Source organism: Galleria mellonella, unplaced genomic scaffold (assembly GCF_026898425.1).
Source record: "Galleria mellonella isolate WM207_F2 unplaced genomic scaffold, CSIRO_AGI_GalMel_v1 utg1260, whole genome shotgun sequence".
NCBI classification, from domain to species: Eukaryota; Metazoa; Arthropoda; class Insecta; order Lepidoptera; family Pyralidae; genus Galleria; species Galleria mellonella.
In genome coordinates this window covers 808,162-826,226 of record NW_026441985.1, presented here as the reverse complement: position 1 = coordinate 826,226, position 18,065 = coordinate 808,162, and the positions used below count along the sequence as shown (strand labels likewise).

General features: G+C 29.1%; 1 long non-coding RNA gene across 1 annotated transcript; it reads right to left on the bottom strand.

Annotated features, from left to right (window-relative positions):
* Positions 1 to 5,397: 5,397 nt before the first annotated feature.
* Positions 5,398 to 13,689, bottom strand: LOC113515483 (uncharacterized). The gene is made up of 2 exons (XR_003402210.3): positions 12,796 to 13,689; positions 5,398 to 6,211 (listed from the first exon to the last, which is right to left on the bottom strand). It is a non-coding gene; the product is annotated as an uncharacterized LOC113515483 (long non-coding RNA).
* Between the last annotated feature and the right edge of the window lie 4,376 nt (positions 13,690 to 18,065).

Genomic DNA, 18,065 nt, shown 5'->3' with positions numbered 1-18,065 from the left:
ACTCACTTTAAGACTGACGTTATTACTGCTTTTAATCTATATAAACATAGATTAAAACGATTATTTGTACTGCTGGAAATAATGGCGGAAACGGTGAACATTTAATTGTAATAGAAAGATGTAGTTTGAGTATAAATTAATACGTCGTGGGTCAATGCGTAATTGTTTGTTATGACTGTGGTGTTCTTTGAATATTACTTGTAAAAAAATAATAATTTTCGAGTTACGAGCCTCTTGTACATGACACTGGCAAAAATGATCGTAAAAATGCGACTGATTGCTATTAAATAAAGGTATTAAAACCATGGTTTTAGTCATAGACTTAATATACCTTACTACGTACTAAGTTTTGGTGATGTGCCGACCCGGCCTTTTTTAGTTTTCTATTCAATATAACCTAGTGATTACTCACTCTGTGGTAGGTATTCAAGTACACTTGTTAAAAAAGGACAAAGTCGACTCTGAGGACTTAGACAAGTATTCGAGTGCATGAACTGGTATATGAGTACTTTATCAGACTCGAATGCTTTTTCAATTGATTTTAAATTAAATACTGTGTTCCACAAAAAAAAATCGACTTCAACTGTGGTAAAGCCTATTATTTTGATTTGAAAACTAAACTATTGAATTGATTTCGATAAAATTTCTATGGAACCAATCTCTAAGTATATCCTTTCAGATAAAAAAAATAATGTTCCAAATATTGTTTATAAATGGTTAAATAAATGTGGTTTATAACTAACAGAGTTATGAGATAGAATAAACATAAAAAGAATACAACTGATTTAAAGACTTCTTTATTTTTGAAGTCCATTGAAGAAGATCATAAACATTCAAGTTTAGTGTATTAATTACTTGAGTACCTAAATACCTATTAGAGACCTATTAGCTTTTATACTATACATTCATCACCTCTGACTGGTACACTGCCAGCGTATTGCTACCGATAGCGCGGGTGGGATTTATTTTCATTATCATCGCAAAGATAGACAAGTTTCTGACGCTTCTTCTGACGACAGAAAAGTTACTATCTTTTACTGGTAAGCCCCTGATCAATGTTGACAGCGCTCAACCCGATATTTCTCTTTGGCGTATTTTTTTAAGATTTTTTTTCGCATACATATTGTTCGACATGTCCTCGAGAAGCTTGTTGTGCATATTGTGATGTGCATAGACAATTCTGGAGTAGGCACTACTTTTTCGTCCCCCCTTAAATACGCCTATAATTTTGTGTGATTTCATTTGCGCCTATTATTTTTCATTGGTTCTACACTAGTGTATAAAATAGTGTATAATTTTGTGAAACCGGGAACTCGTAATTAAGGAAAAATATTATGTTTCATTAAAATTATATTACTACGTATCTACCTAATAATTATACTTTTTGTATTAAATATTAGGTATATTAAATATTACATAGTAATAACATTTATGAATATTCAGTGATAAATAACCACACGTGTGGACTAATTATAGACTGCAATGTTCATTGTATTTAATAAAAAATGAAGTATATAAAAGTTGATATATTGGTAGTTAACGCAATAAGGTTTTACCCTAAGGTTTTACCATAAATATAGTTGTTTTAATGGAATACTACCAGGAATTCGATTTTTTATATTATTTCTTGGTACCTATTATAGAAGTAAAAATATCTTTGAGTCATCGAGGTCACTGTGACCACAAATGCGAAAATATATATATTACACGTGCTATAAATAAAAATAACATTCTAGATATTTAATATACTATCTATTATTCTATCTCGGTGTATAATATAGTAAGTATATCTTGTATATGTGTAAGTATATTTGTTATTTATATATATCTATTGATTTATGTATGTACATTTTAGTATGTATGTAAGTATATCAATTATTACTAGTACAGCATTAGAGTATTCTGACACTTCCTACAGGTTGACTGGGAGAGAATACTTTTAGCATTAAGTTCACATTATAATTGTACACATACATGTACTAAGGAATAAATAAATATTTATATAATTATTGCCTAACATTGTTAATTAGGTCGATAGATGTGTTTTAAATGTTTACTAAAATGTATTTTTTAATAGATAAAATTAAGACATGTCTTAGAGTACATATGCTTTTTTAATGGGCCAGAATGGAAAATAATCTTAAATATCGTCATAGTCGTAGAATACTGACGGATCTGACGAAGATTATATATAAAGATCCGTCACTATTCTACGACTATGACGATATGTCAGTGACATTACTAAAGAATAAACGATGCGGATGAAATCACATCAGTTGGCCTATCGTGGCTAATTATGTAGGAATTAATCACGATGATTTCCAGAAAGGACCGTTTGGACGTCATTTTGACAGAGTATATTGATATTGATAACAATAGGGAAACCCTTCTCCCAACTCATCACAAGGGCAAAGGTCGATAAATGCTTCTAACCGGCCCATTATAAACGTGAGTTGTCATGGTTTATACTATAAATAATCTGTGGCCATGGGCATTACCTTAGGCATTACACTATAATTTGTATAGTTCATGGTGGCGAATGGTTCATATTCAAGTTCATAGTCCATGAACATATATAGTAATATTATTTATATATTTATATACAGTCTCTCAATACGCTCAACCTGGAAAGCATTAATACAATAATACATACTTTACAGTTATAGTTAAAAGGGATAATATAAGATAAAATAAGATTAAAATGCCATACAACCATACAATAATAATAGAAATAAAATGTATATCTTAAATATCTGAAAACATGTACTCTGTGGTCATCCGACGAAACTTCAGCAAGTTGGAGCCAAATACATCTAATTGTGGATACTATCTCAAAATATCATTGAGTAGTTTCAATGCAGGACAGAGAGGAGCTTGCTTGACGAATTCTGTTCTTTTTAACGGAACATCAAATAAATGCAGTGTAAATATTGCGTGCTCGCACGTAGTTACTGGGTGTTCTTATTGATATTGATACCAGTACATTTTAATTACATTTTTCCCCCATATTAATTTTAGCACATATTTAATTAAATTTTATTTCCGTCACACAAATTTACAATTCAGCACATTCGAGTTGCATATTAATACCTACCTATTATTATTATTACCTATTGAGTGTGTTCTCATTGTTAAGAATTAAAACTAGTATAACCTGAAAATGTTACTCGCGACATGTCCACAACTAGTAGATGCATAACAAACAGACGACAAGTTCTACGCGGGTAAAACCGTGTAATTTCCTTCAATTGTTTAGGATTTAAGTCTCTTAATTTGCTGATTTATTTTTAAACTTTTAACTGCTTTGGGCTTAAAAATATTTGTTGGATATAACCGATAAATATTTTCATGCCCGTACAGACCTTGTCAAATTTATTCGACAGAGAATCTGTATTTCTATGCTGGATTTTTCGTTAATAGCCTGCTACTTTAAAACAGTAATGAGTAAACTAGGTGCAGAATATAAAACAAAAGTTTAGGTACAATAATTCTGAGGAGGTGTTATGCTCATCCATTTTTTTCCATATGCCCGAACCAACGTAGCTTAAGGTAGTTGATTCCTGAACAAAAAGAGGCATGAAATACTAGATGGCGTTAGAATCGAGATTTGTAGTTTTTATTATTTTGTAGGTAGAAATAATTTGAAGCAAAATTTCTAAATCTGCGGACGGTTATATTTATTTTTTACCCATATAGTCATAATTTATCATCTTTTTTATTCTTATTCTCCTGTGTTGTACAATTAAAAAAAAATACTAGGAAGGAATATTTCGAGTCTTTATTCATTCAAGAATAGGTCGCGTGTTATCTGTCATTTTCACGCTATTTTTCATTTTTACACTGACACTTTTTTAAAGTAACTTGCTCACATTATGTACTAAGAAAGTAAGAACCAGTAAAATTACCATTATATCAGCTTTTAATTGTCCACTGTCGAACATAAGCCTCCCCAATAAGGGTGGTTTTGCCAACAGTTGCCACGCTTAGCAGGCAGCTTGGCAACCACTGTTAGGCTTTGGTGATATTTTAAGAGGAACGCTTCTGCCCATTTCTCGTCATTCTATGCCACTAAAACACTTAATAAGTGTTATAACGAACTATGATTTTCAAAAAATTTCAATTATCTACGTAAGTAGACGTTTATTAAGTAATTACTCGGATATTTACGAACGTATGAAATTATTAAATTTGCCGGTATTGTAGGGATGTGATTATGAGATAATTAGCAGATCATATTTTTTATCGGTTAATGTAAATTTAATTACGAATATCTAATAGGTAACCTAGTTAAAAATTAACCTTATGAAGTAGAATTATCTAATAATAATCTTTACACACATATTACTTAGTTTTTTCTTTGTAATACTAGTGGGTATCCAATTACACATTTTTTAAAAATATTTCTTAAGTAACTGCCAAACGTGTTCACCCCTAGTGACGTCTCTTCTCTGTTTGCTCAATGGTTGACTGCTAGAAAATACCATCCAGTGTTAAGTCCGCTAAATATACATATATTCACACTGTACATTAGAAATCAAATAATGAAATAAACACAGGTATGTGACCCCAGCCTCTTGAGGTACGGCAGTTTCTAACCTTCCGCAACTGCGTGCGTCCCTTTTTCCCTTTCCCCATAAATCCTTCGTTCCTTTTATATCAATTTTCTTTACTCACTGCCAAAGGCTCCGTTTTTCCTCAATATTTTTCTCCATACAGTACGGAGCAGATATCACCAACAAATGTATTCCCAAGGAGGGTTTACGTTTTTGGGTTATATAAAAAAAGATCGGAAGATGATGATGAATTTTTAAGGATTAGGTTCCTTTAGGTATTTCCTTTTTATATAATTGGATAACACAATAGTGCTGGTGAGAAGGAAAGTTAGTTTTCTACCTTATTTAGATCTATCGGCTTTACTGCTAGGAAATACCCATCAGTGGGGTCACTCTTGAAATAAATGCGAATAAATCGAGATTGAAATTGAGATGTATCGCACTCTCGAATTGCAATAGTTTGCGACATTATGGCTCCATATTGTTTTGATAGGTGCATATTAATGTAACTTGCCAAGCAAACTATTGAAAATTGATCCTAATTATAACTTAATTCCTAACTGTTGTTTTATGAGTGCAGTGTAAAATTGTCATTGGAAATAGATTGGATTAATATGGCTATAAGATTCAAGAGTAGACCTGCACGTCGATCTCAATGTGGTTCTTCTTGGAATCTATTATGATTAATTCTTAATTCGATAAGCCACCTTAGCTGTTTATATCATATTTTATTTGTGGTCTGCCAGCCTATTCTGATTTGGTTGCCAGCGGGGTTACTATTTTATTATCATAGATTAAAAAATAACACAACAAAGTTATAGGTCTCAAAGAAAATGAAAAAATATTGCATTTTTAAAATATTTATTGTTGTAAAAAATAATGTGTTAATTTATTACTAAGATTAATATTTAATGTCTTACAATTATTAAAGCTTTAAATGGCATCATAACAATACCTATTTATTACAGTTTTACTTTCATTTTATACTTTCATTTAGAAAAGTAGTGATATTAAAAATATATATATACAAATATATTTATTACATTCAATGAAAAATACAATGAAGTTATTACAAACTTTTAAGACTTATACTTCTTTAGAGAGTTTCTGCGTTCGATTTGGATTGTTGGATCGAGTCTAATATTGCCTGAATAAAGTCTTAATTTAAATTTGGAATTCATAATCATGCTATAATTAATTTCCTATTAAGTATATAATTACAACAGAAGGAAAATAATAATATAAGTTATCAACCTTGAAGGTATATGAAACAATTCACAATATATGAAAGTTCATAAATAAAAACTGAAAAAGTTACTCGTAAAGTGCACCCATACCTTACCAAGAATAAAGAACACACGATCAGACATTTAAAAGTATCTCATGCAATTTTTAAAATTAGATAGATTTATATCTTTTATTGCTAGTAGTTAGGCAGTGTCAACAACGTAGACGTTTATAACAAGTACAATAAAACTTAAGCAGTACTCTTCTATTAGTCGTATAATAATAACAAGTTCAACGTATTCTCTAAAGTTCAGACTCTTGTAAAATATGTACAAAATATTATTCACAAATAATATGAATTTCAGGTGGAGATAGGTATGTATCTACATAAATCTTAACAGGTTTTATCCATCGACAGCATCGTCACGTACCTGTGAAAATAACAAGAAATATTTATTTTAATACTCAGTTCTTTACTAGCTAAACAATATGTTAACCTTAAAACCTTAGATTATATACGAGTAGATAGAGTGTTGCCATACAAATACTTCGAGAAAAGCAGGTCAACTTTTTCATAAAATTTTGCGTGATAAATAGGTATGAGTGATTCCTTTATAACTTCTATATTTATTTTGTTCTTTAAATTCTTTACAATATTAATGCGCAAAATTAATTTTATTTATTAAATAATTAAATATAGATACATTGTGTGCGTAAATATATAGAACATTAATAAAAAAACGAGTCATTAATTGGGAAATTAACTGACGAAAAGTCGACCTGTTTTTGAGGCTATCTATATAATCTAAGGTTAATACTTAGTTAATACGATTATGAGTATTTCAATGAGATTTAAATAAAAAAAGAAAAGAAAAACAAATATATACTCCTAACTTTGTATGAAACAAAATAACATATTTAACTACACCTAACGTAATTATTAATGTTTTAATTAAATTAACTTATAAACTATCTGTCATCTATGTTAAATGCCAATTATTGAATTTAAAATATGAGTATACCTATTTAAATTAAACAACCTATAACTTGCGGTTTTGTATGTGTATATTAAAAAATAAAAAGTTACATGAAATATATGTTTACATGAAATATTTAGTGGTATTTTGAAAGTGAAAATTTAATATTTTCATTTTCAAAATACCATTAGTCACGTAACGGAATTATCACAATAACAAGGTAAGATAAGTATAAGGATTTTTTCCCTATGGTATTAGGATACTTAATAACATTAGGTTGAGATTTAACTTATCATATGAGAGTCAATGCTCTCTCAGTAGCATACGATTGATTCCACATAAATATAATTATTTTAACTCATAATATCTAATATTGGTGCAATAAAGTGTTAAATAAATAAATATGCACATTCATTTTATATTTAATACACATTTTCAGTATCTGCAAAAGTTAGCAGCGGGTTTAATTAAAAGTTTGATGTTTAATAAAATTAAAAAAAAAAAAGATTTAAATAAAGTAAAAATATAAGAAATTATACTAAGGTCGTTTGCTAACTACTAACTAAGTACTTACATTTATAAATTACGAGTTGGTACATGCAATTACACCTAACTGAATTGCGTGAAAGTATGATGAAACTCGACCATGTCTGACCGACGCATTCCGCTTGCACGGATGGAAGGTTCCAGATTTGTTTGGACGCAACACGTGGTAGAGTGTATATAGGCTTACAGTTTTTTAGACTGTGCTATGGATACTAATAAATTGGATATGGAACAACATTATTATGTATAAAAAATTGCTCGATGTAAGTTTTTAAAAATGAATGGTAATCCAGCCTACTATTGGTTCGCTTTAGTAGAGTACTAGTGAAGAATGATAAAGGAGGAATACATCATTGGCTTGTGATAAATTTATTGGCTTAATTACTTCATAAAATTACTTAATGAATTTACTGCCCCGTTGTTATGCATAATCCATTTCCCCATTTGGTGTAGATATACCAAATTAAAGAGTTCGTATACAATAGATACCTATATTTAATGTCAAGTATATTCTAAAATTTTCAAAGTCCCTATCTGATTTCCTGAGGGAATAGAAGGCTTTTAACATAAATAATTTTTAAAATAACTGTTAAAAAGAAAACATTTACTGTTAAAAAAATATAAATATAAGTATCAAAAGATCATATCGAATCTGTCGTAGATTCCTTGGTAACAATTAAGTAACTATTTTATTTTGTCACAAATTAGAAATAAAAGAAAACTGTTCAAATACTCCATTAATAATAGAACAGACTTTGAAAAGATATTTCGAAGATTTTAATAAGATTAAATCTTACTTAACAGTTTAGAATCGGTATAACTTTATAACTAACACCATACTTTTGTTAGTTACTACACCTAAAGGCATTTTTTTATTATAATATTTTAGAATCAGTTTTAATTATCCCTGTAAGTATATAATTTTTATTATGAAATTTAAAACGGCAAAAAAAACTGACGGCCCATTTGATGAAAAGTGGTAATTGTCGCCTATAGATATGAACAGTACCATAGACATAACAAAATATACTGTGTCATTCACGATATCTTTCATCTGTTGCTATTTTTAGGGGCTAAGGTGGTGTGCCTTTATACCCTGTAATTTTAATTGCTATATCTCACCTTTCAAACTGAAATACAGCTGGGGGAAAAGGGATTATTAGTAATGAGGTCTAATAGCCCCATTGTTAGCAATATACTCTCTCAGGTCGACCTCCACGCGTTTCCCCCTGGAAACTATCATGGTTAATTCTTATCGAATTCATCATGGTTGGCCAATTGATTTGTATTCATTCTTACCTATCATTTCCCACTAGTGCCTCGACGGTGTATACCGTTAGCGCTGGCGGGGTTATTATTCCATTTACACCCATTAAAAAAAATTGAAATACAGCTATGCAAACACAACTGCTCTACAGCAGAAACACGAATGGGATAGACACATATTTTCAGACATTCCAAAAATATTTTTGACGATTAGATGAAAAGCAAATGCCTAATAATATTCCCGTCTTTCAAATTATTCGGTCTGTTTTTTCGGATGGACTTTACGTCCTTAGGGTATATAAAATATAAGTAATAACCAGTTACTATCCCAGAGTATTGTAACTTTTATTTTATTCCTGGCGTATTTAATAAATGATCTTGACATCTTTTTATCGAAATGTGTCATTTAAAAATAAAAGAAGGACATAGAAAAAATATTCTTTACTAATATTTTATAAAAGCTAAAGTGAGTTTTCTTATTTGTTTACTAACTTTCACCCGTGTCTTCGTTCATGTGCTTGGGATAAAAGGTTGCTTATAACCTTGTATATTAAAATTCATATTAATTAGTTAAGTTATTAAGGCGTTACAGAGTAACAGAAAAACTTACTTTTACATTATAATATTCATAAGAATTACATCTTGGTACTTGTATCTTGGTATATTTAAGAAGGACTTATAGTCTATTTTTTATTACATATATATAATATATCCCGGTCATAGAGATGAAGTCGCGGGTAAGAACTGCTATTTAATACTATATATATAATCAATCACTATAATATTTTTATTGCAGATATTCGCAATTTATTAATCAATTCTTGTTGTTATTAATGTTAATATTAATATACATAATAAGTAAATATACATAACTAGGATGTCCTGTGCCATGAGAAATCAGGCAACAATTAGGGGGAGAAACCAAATTAATTAGATTCCTGTCAATTTAGGAAAGTTCGTTTTCTAAATTGTCAAGACTGCGAATCGAACTCAGAACTTCATTACGCAAAGCAATACGCTTACTGATGCATCACAAGATCTTTAATGTCATTTTTTTTTTATAGAAACGGCAAGATTGTTTATAAGGATAAATTATAAAGTAGTAAAATATAGTTAAAAAAAACAGATTATAATGTAACTATTATTAATAGGTATCGTCTTCGATTCTAGTCAGTTCGTGTTTATATAGCGAAACGTATTTCACCTTTATATTGTTATTATATACCAGAAATAAATACCAAGGTTTCAGTCACACAAACACTTCCCATTTCCGCGGATAAATCAAAAAATCCTTTATCGGCGGATCTTTATTGTATAGAATCTCAATGTAAAATTTATTCATATTTTACGACCCTATTCATGCGGTGTGTGGTATTGATAGGCAACTAATCAAGTTTTTCTTTTATACTTACTCTTTCTTATCTAATAATTAAATTATATTAATCTTATTAAGAATTGTTACTAGTCCTTATGTCTTATACTTTTATCCAATACAGAAATATATACCTGGAAACATTGCTTTGCCCTGTACTGCCAACTAATAGATTTATATTTTTTTTTTATTAGGATAAACATAATTATTATAATATTTTAAAATAAAATTCACGTTTCCCCTCTTAAAAAGAGAGGAGATGGCAAACTAACCCCTGGCAGAAGCAAAGTTGGCCGGAGATCATATCGGGCTCCAGGGAGAAAAACCGGCGTAGTATTCAGGTATCTAAGAGAATCGCTTTCTGCATCTTTCTGCAAGTGAGTTGCCTTGAGATCTCAACCGTCTGAGATGTTGTTCCAGACTGGTTGGGATAAGGTCGTTTACTAACAAAACGATTAGAATAATTTCAGTATAATTATTATTAATTTTTTATTGCACCAGAAATATAAAATTATTAAACAATTAGAAAATTCAAGTGAAATACAGTAGCATAAAGTACAAATTAAAATGCCATTTTATCGCTAAGACAATCTCTTATAGATAACCTTCGGTCAAAGGAGAACTAACCTGACTCTCAAACAATAGCAAATTTACAAATTTTACTTACTTTAAAATCAGTTAAGTAGTTTCGGAAATTAGCGTAAATAAACGCTGTAACACGCAATATGATGTACACATTTGTACTCATAACTAGTCTGAATATAGGAAATATTTGAAAAAAAAAATTGATATGAGGGATCAAAATAAATAAATCCCAGTCATTAAATTATTCCGATTATGTGAAACAAGTAGTGGGTTAAACCAGTAATCTTATAAATTTTATTTTTAAACTGTGAGTAACTAGTTTATGGGGAAAACATATTAAAATAACACAGTATAGTATTTGTCAACAATTGTTCATACTTCTAATAATATTACTGCAATCAGGGCTGAGCAGTTTTGAATTACTTGTAATTAAAATACAAATACATGGTTGGTATTCGTATTTCAAATACCTAAAATAGATTGAGACAAATTGCTTCATTGAAAAGATTACAGCAATAAACTTATTATAAATATAAAAAAATTACAAGAAAAGATTACATATTAAGAATATAGTTATTTAATAAGCTGTATTTAAATCTCTCTCCATAAGAATTATAGGCTACTGTTAACACACTAGTCAGACAGATTGGTACACCAACTACTTTGGATATTGTCCCTGTGAATTTTGCTATTGTTTTCCAATAGTTGCCTTTTATTTTTGGAAATTATAAAAAATGCTTGATTCTTATCATATTTCTTTATTATTGTATAGAGAACATTTACTACAGTAATTTTACTATAATAATAATTACTGAAAGAGGATAACTACTATGCATCGGTAACTTTAACGAAACATTCATCTTAAAAACTAAATTAAAAAAGTTATCTGTTAGAGATAAACATAACGGTGTATATTTTTTATAGTCAGTTTTATAGTAAAACTTTTATTTCTTACATCTTTACAACAAACTAAGGTTAATTACTACTAGTAATTTATATAACCTTACAAGGTGGAACATAGTAATGGCTACTGCACTCAGTTATTTCTTTAATGAAATAATTTAACATTTTACAATAAATTTACACTAATCTTTTCTATAGAGAAATATTCTTTAATAGACGCTTTGAGAATTTAACAGATAATATATTTTTATATAACTTGGAATGGGAAAGAAACAGGCGATCCAACTGTTAAAAGTAGTAACTTTATATATGTAGATAGGAACAGCACCATAGACATCACATAACAAACTGAGATGCCCATGACAGGACCTCTTATATGTAATGTACTATTGCTAAAAACTACGACGTTATGCTTTTATTCTACGCAATTCATTATTATAAACTACCCTTCACTAAGAAATATTAATAATCAATGATTCTACATTCAGTTTTAGATTGAAGAAGAAAATGTAAAATATATTAGTGGACAAAAAGTTTTAAAGACGATAATAAATCGAAGGTTAACAGCACAAGCTAGTAGGGAACTGTTTGCTTCTTGTTTTATCAAATAGAATATCAAATCACAAGAAATATCTTCATAACACGTAAGGAAAGAAGGTTGTATTAAAGTGACGGCACCTATGGATTTTATTGTATGTCATTAGATGTTATTGCATTATGTAAATATTCCTTTGTATGCAAGTGGAAATCTATTTATTCGCGTGTCGCAATATGTACTCGAGACCGGACTCGACTGGTTTTCAGTGGTTAGACATCGTTTCTTGCAATAGTCACGACGTGCATTTAAAAAATGATATTGCGTTGCCCAAGATGCTTCTAATGCTACAATTAGGTTATTTTAGAAGTGAGAAAATTAAACTCTAATATCTGATGTGAACATAACTAATTAACAAATAATGCCTTATTGACTATGCCTTATTATATATATGCCTTATTGCTATATGACAAAAGTATTTCTTTCAGATAAAACAGAAATACCACTCATACATTGACTAAATAAGAAAATAAAAAAAAAAATTGTATATAAAAATGATTTTTTAGCAGTTAAATTCTTTTTAGATTATATCCAAATTTGGTTTTTCGATTTATCCTGACTACATTTTTTTTTGTGTGGATTACAAAAATTTTGGGAATTCCCCTAGGAATAGAAGAAAACTGAGGCGGGCTACACTTTTTTATTTGGCTTTTTATAGCTTATTTGTTTAATTATTGTATGTTGTTTGCTTATATACTTACAATTTATATTTAATTCTAACTTCAACGTTTAAATTATTTAGTTTTTCAATAAATATAGACATAAACTTACCGTTGTTAATGTACTGGAACGTGATGGCTAGCAGTAAAACAAATAACACTTTTTAGCACACAATCCGATCAAGGGAGAAGTCTAAGACCGTAGTATTTCCGCCTTTCTGAATTCGTCGATGAGTTCGAACATGATGAGCTGTTACTATTTTTTCTTGAGAGATTAGTTTTATTTCTTATTGGTTTCGAGTCTTTAAATAAACGGTCCAAGACTTGTCTAATCGTCGAATGTTTTCTGTCGAAAGGATTCGGATACATTTTTGGTTTTTTGTCAGCGCTCCGTTTGGTTCGTGCGCGCTTAATAGTAGTTCTTGCGTGAGTGAATACGCTTGCCAGTGGGCATCGAAACTTGCAAAACTCAAGGGTCAAGTTCATTGTCGACGCCGCGCCGTGTCTTGTTTCTACATTATGAAGGTTTGGTAAGATTTTTATTGACAACTTCGATGGTAGGTAGGTATTTGTGAAATTACACGTTGTGTTTATTTCCTAAGTCGTTTGATGTTATTTTGTTTTAATTTTATTACTCATTATGTAATAGGTTTTGTAAACTTATAAGAAAGTATGTTGATTTAATATTGATTACGATTGGTTTCGTATACAGTTTCATTCTAAATGAGTGGAAACTCTGTATCCATGTGGTCAGCACGGACAAGTCTAGAAAATGTCGTAACGTTTATTGGATTCGTCTACTATCTATACATCTTGTTTTATTAACTTTCTTTTAACTAGTGTATATGTTTAAGGTTTTAAAAATGCATTGAATGGCGAAATCAATCAGGTATTTATTACAATTATTTGTGGAAGAGAAAATACTTGTAGTACTTTTCTAATAAAATCTTATTGGAGTCATTCAGTAGACTTTCTTTGGACAATGTATTACCTTAGATATAACAAGGAAACAATGTTGCTAGCAGCTTACTGCTACTTTAATATGAATACAGTATTTTTATTAGGTTATTGTTTCAAAATTATAATAATAACATTATTAGAAATATTATTGTTAGTAAATAAATTTACTAAAAATGTAGACTTTTTATATTTTCTTTAAATATAATCGTTATATAGGAATGTAAATTTGGATCCTTTGTATAACGTAAATTTAATTTACAGCTGTTTGAAATAACTTTCTAAAATGGATTATAAATATTATAATCATATATATTCATATTATAATTACATTGTATACCTATGTAACAAAAGTAATGACACAGCCCCTAGTTAATTTAATAAATTATTATTATAACTTGTTCTCAAGTTGTATATAACCGTGTCAATAAAAACATTTTTAATGGCACATTGATATTAGTTAGAGACCATTAAATGGTAACTTAAGATAAAAAGCCACCTAAATTTTAACTGTCGCAATTTCTTTTAGGTTAATTGTTGGGGTTATCATCGTAACTAGGCAGTAAGCAAGTTTCATGCCCTATTTATGACCAATAATTGTAAAGTTTTATATGCATAATTTATGGATTCTTTACTATGTATCTATTTTTATAAGACTTGAAATAAAAAAATCATGGTGACTTCCGTAGAGTAATTGGAATATTGCTTTGCATCAATAAAATTTGCTGACTCGATTCACGGTCAAGCCAATTTGGACAACTACTTCCTATTTTAAATTGCATAAAAGGTTCTACTAATATTTTGAATGTGATATTTCGTAAATATTTATTTATTTATAGCAAGGCAACAGATTACAAATTAATACATTTATAAAATAGTTTTTTTATATTGTAATATTTATTTTATATTTAAAATAAATATAAAATAAATATTACATACAACATTCGATATTATATACATTAAAAGAATAATTGCTATAAAATTAAAGTAACAAATTGACAGCCTTAATGTAACATTGCAAGGATTGTCCGGAATACATTATTATATTTTCATTATACATACATTATTATATTTTCTGCACATGTTGGGATGTTTTTCATGATGATGTTTAGTTGGTACGATAACAAATGTTTATATGTTACAGTAACCGTTTACCATCAGACGGGTTGTATGCTTGTTTGACACCTTCGTGACATAAAAAAAAACAAACAGATAAATATCTTGACACACATTTGACATTTACGATATTAATAGGATTAGGTGTTACTCCAAATTTATAGTATGGATATTTATTTAATAAAAAAGTTATTCGCAAAGATTTTGATAAAGACTAAATTGATATTAATATGTAATTTATTATTTAAAGCCATTTTCAAAACAAGGGACGTTTGCAATTCGTTTGAAATGTTTCTTTTAGTGATTGTTCCTTGATAATTCTGGACTGATTTAGATAATTATTATTGCAAATGACAGCATCCATTGAATTGAAGTTGTTGCTTTTCTTTGCAGAGTAAAACAAATGCAGTTTTATATTTTGAAAACTACGTGACAGGTGACCTGGCATTCTAAATTTACGACATTCTATATTTTCAATTTACGACACAACCTGTTGTTTATTAGCATATTTTATCATATTAGTTTTTTTGAAAATACAAACAAATTTTAAGTACTCTTGGAAATTTATTAATATAAACCTACGTGGTTTCTGAATGCTAATGTAACATAATTTCTATAACTTTGTATTTTTTGTGAAAATAAAAAAAAAAACTGAAAAATAGAAAACAAAGAAAGGGTGACTGTCGAATAAAAAATTAGACACCATTAATCTACGAGGTAGATACTGATAGATATCTAAAATATATTGACGTTACATAATATTGTTACGGTAACATATAATCTTAGATATAATATTAATTGACAAAAAAGTATATTTTTTTCTCTCTTTTTATTCGTTATCACAAAAAAAGAAATACGTCAATCGATACTTTTTGTAGCAAATGGAATAATTTGTTTTTACGTAAACTTAAAAAAATCACGCACAGTGCAGTTTCAGAGGAGTTTCCTTTCGCCAATATTGAGACTAGAGTATGGAGTTTTACAAAAAGTATGTAATAAGATTTCTTAAGGGTCGATAACGTGACGCTCCTTATTTTCCAGTACTCTCCAGGTGTCCACAGACTATGAAAGTCGTTTACTAAAGGGCTGTGTGTATTGCAACCATTGTATAAAAACAAATAAAGAAAATTACTATACAACGCTAAGTCAAAAAGCTGTTAAACGCCGCATCTACGTAAAAAGCTGGCATCTCATGTCAATATCAGTTTGGAAATATTCGATTTCGCTTTCTTCTAATATTACATTTATTTGAGGATATTACCTCTACAGCTGTCAATTGCCTTACTTCCTGCTTCGATGGTACCGTACTGTTATCATTCAGTTTATTATCTAAGGTTATCAAGAGTTCTGCCATCGATCTGTTAAATAGATGTTAAATTATTGTTACGTTAATAATTTTAATTGGCAGTTGTAGTAGGTATAATATTTTTATTCGCGTTCGGATAGTTATCTAAGGTCATAGAACTATCTGCTATCATTGTTTCAATTGGCAGTAGATCTAGAATTCTCTAGTATAAATCTAGCTACTTATTTGTATAATTTATGCTTAAACTATATGTAAAATATATAAAAATAACAATAAAAGACCGCCGCGCGCTTGCATATAATAAATATTCAAACTCTGGCGTGAATTTACTGGGTACAGAGGAATAACACCTGAGTCCTCGGGAATGGGAACGCATAGGGGGTATCATGGAGCGAAACATTCTGTATACATCTGTTATGTCCATGGTATTGCCATGCATGTCTATAAAAAAAAAATAAGGCGACGGTTATAAAACCAAAAATATAATTCTTTACATCAGGTGCGCCGTCAGTGCTTGTTTGCCATTCTAAGTTGTATCTCTCAAAAAAATCTTCGACCAAAAGACTTTTCCTAGTACTTTTATCGTAAGGTATATGGAATAGTATTTCCCTTATGTATATATATATATATATATATATATATATATATATATCCTTTAAACGTAGTGTGTAAAAGCACATAGTGAGCCGCCATAGTGCGCCCAACCATTGAGAGTAGAACATTCTCTTTGGTTGATTACATTCATGGCCCACGTTGTCTCTGTATTTGTTTATGATTTTGCGGTTCCATGCTGTGCTATTTAAAAAAAAAAAATAAGAAGAAATTTCGATAAAATTAAAAATATAATTCATTGACAAAACATTTAGAGATTATCTTAGAATACCGCAGTGCTTGATATAATGCTCCAAAGACTTTTCGTAAGTTGATCGGGATTTGCTCATAAAAGTAAATCTCTCAATGTAAGTTTTAAATCTTCGACCAATTCAAAGACTTTTCCTAGAAGTATAACTTTTATCTCGAGAAGAGAAAAAGTATCTATATTAGGAAAATTTACGTACAATGTCGCTTTTGTATGATATTGCACTGGAAGGTATTATATAAAATCCACGAATTGTAATTTAGACATTTTCGTTGGATATTTTTACTTTTGAGAATTAACTTTTGATATAGGTTATATAGAGAAAGCGTTTCCATACAAATGCTTTATTAGAAACAGGTAAACTTTATTATTTATGTGTGTGGGAATAGGATTACCAGTATGTACGAGTACATTGACTATTCTATATATGGGAGAAATTAAATTGTAAAAGAATATATATATATATATATATATATATATATATATATATATATATATATATATATATATAGATATTATTACATATTCTTTATTCTTTTTTTTTTTTATTGTACACAAAAATATATAAATACTTTGGTTATTGAAATGTAATAATATGTATTTATATGTAATAATATCAGAAGAAACGGATCTGAATTCAAATTTAAAAAATTAAATTGTTCTGGGAAATTTGTAATTTAATTACTTGCAACAATGAAAAAATACTTTGTTTTGTTCCGATTTGTTTTTTGGTTCTGTTTTCCCTTTTCCTCATCATTAGAAAGGTAAAAGGAATAAGCTTATTCAGCTGTTGATTAAAACAAAATATGTGGCAAATTAAGACTGCCAAATGTTAGTTTAACTGACTAAATATGACACATTTTTGTTACTCAATGCTGTATCTATATAATCTAAGCTTCTTGATAAAATTGATGTTTATAATCTTCCGTTAGTACTCTTTGAAGATTTAATGGGACGAGGCAAATCAGTTATGACTACCATCATCCTTTGAATACTTTACTATAATTTAAGTCATAATTTTCACATAATAGTTTTTTTTTTCCCACTATATTATTTTTAGTGATTTGGTAAACTAAGTTTTTATTTAATTTACATTCTTTTTTTAATTATTTTCATTTATTTTCTACACAAAAAAGGAGTAGGT